Source organism: Suncus etruscus, chromosome 4, assembly GCF_024139225.1.
Source record: "Suncus etruscus isolate mSunEtr1 chromosome 4, mSunEtr1.pri.cur, whole genome shotgun sequence".
NCBI lineage: Eukaryota > Metazoa > Chordata > Mammalia > Eulipotyphla > Soricidae > Suncus > Suncus etruscus.
Window position 1 is genome coordinate 39,818,591 of NC_064851.1, and position 1,935 is coordinate 39,820,525.

The following is a 1,935-nucleotide window of genomic DNA, read 5'->3' on the forward strand; positions in this document are numbered from 1 at the left end:
GAGATAGCTTTGAGGTAAGGCATTTTTGCCTTACATGCAGAAGGAGGGTGGTTCGAATCCCGGCATCCCATATGGTCCCCCAAGCCTGCCAGGAGTGATTTCTGAGCATAGAGCCAGGAGTAACCCCTGAGCGCTGCCGGGTGTGACCCCAAAACCAAAAAGAAAAAAAAAAGAATTACAACCCAGCACTTTCCCTTCATAGATACAAGTTACCATGAGTAAGAGAAATGTTTGAAAGCTAATAGCATCAGTGGTTCAAATGTCTCTTCCAGTCCCTAATATTATATAAATCTCCCCCCCCCCCCAGATCGCGCCCCACGGGCATCCCGCAAAGTAGGTGGGTCACCCGGCCAGCGACCTTTACCCGCTCAAAAATTCGTCTCACATCGGCAGTGAGGACCAGGGCATCACCCCGGGTCGTTATTTTACTTACTCATAAGTTTAAGGCATTATATAAATCTTAACATATAACTGATTGCTACGTCTTTCAATACTTGATCTACCAATTAATCAAGGCTTTTAAAGTGCTGCAGCTTGGTAATAATATACAAAGAAGTCTTCCTAGAGTAAGAATCTTAAAAAAAATAAAAGGAGGAAAGCAGAGTTAGATAATACCGAGGAAATACTCCTGGCATTGGGAATTACCATGAGTGATACAGAGAAGACAGAACTGGGTAATGGGTAGGTCAAAATGGTAGCACTTGGGAGGTTTGGGAAAAAGGAGGAAGAGGTACAGGAGAAATATTTTTTTAAGTTTAACCCTTTTCTGTCATTAATTAATGCAAAATTTAGGTCTTATGTCAGTTATCTCCACAAGTGAGCTTGGGCTTTCTGTGCTATTCTTGGATGCTCTGTAAATGGATGGGCAATGACTGATACCAATTTCAGGAAATGGAGGTGGAGGATGAGGTTTCTAAAGGCTCCTACAGAGACATGGTATTTTTATAGTCCATTTGCACAACCAACCTTTAATCTTTATTTGGTCTTTTCTTTTCTTAGTTATTGGTGGTGGGAGTTGAGTCTCTTCTGGTGGTCCTCAGGAAGTTCTTCTGGCTTGTTGTTCAGGGGTCACTCCCAGTGGTGCTCAGGGGACAGCTAAGGGCCAGGAATGGAACCTAGACCTCCTGCATGTAAAGTTCACACTCCAGCCAGTTGAGCCATCCTTTTGATCTTAGGCTTTCATTTATTAATGTGAACACTCTTTAAGAGAGTTGTGTCCATTCACCAGCTACAGTTGGGGGTCAAAAATGCAGAGAAGGGGGAGATTTCTTCTTTCCTTTCAAAGAACGACTTATTCTGAGCATACCATCAATAGTGGAAATGAAAAAAAGAAGAAATGGAGAAGTAAGGAAACCAAGTTGCATGTGGTGTGCATCACCTGGTAGCTATTTTCTGGTAGCTGTCTTCTGGTAGCTGTTCTTTGCCCTGTGGGTTAGAAGCTTCACTGGTCAATGTTATTGCCAAAGGCTTACTGGTTCATTTGTATCCTTTCATCTATCGTTTGTTACCCCCTCTTTCATTTACCTTTTACCAAAAGAAAAAGCAGCCAGTGCTCTGGTTCCAAGCACAGTCAATGGATACCTACCAAGGCAAGTCCTAGAAGTAAGTCCTCTCTCCTCCCCTTCCCTCTCTTCCCCTCCCTTTCCCTCCTTCCCTCTTCTCCCCTCTCTTCCCTTTCCCTCTTTGCCTCTCCCATCTCCTCTCCTCTCCTTCCTCCACCCCTCCCTCCCTCCCTTCCTTCCTTCCTTCCTTCCTTCCTTCCTTCCTTCCTTCCTTCCTTCCTTCCTTCCTTTCCCCTCCCTCCCTCCCTCCCTCCCTCCCTCCCTCCCTCCCTCCCTCCCTCCCTTCCTTCCTTCCTTCCTTCCTTCCTTCCTTCCTTCCTTCCTTCCTTCCTTCCTTCCTTCCTTCCTTCCTTCCTTCCTTCCTTCCTTCCTT

At 45.4% G+C, this 1,935-nt stretch overlaps 1 non-coding gene across 1 annotated transcript; it reads right to left on the reverse strand.

Annotated features, from left to right (window-relative positions):
• Positions 1–303: 303 nt before the first annotated feature.
• On the reverse strand, positions 304–450 carry LOC126008191 (U12 minor spliceosomal RNA). The gene has a single exon (XR_007495545.1). It is a non-coding gene; the product is annotated as a U12 minor spliceosomal RNA (small nuclear RNA).
• Between the last annotated feature and the right edge of the window lie 1,485 nt (positions 451–1,935).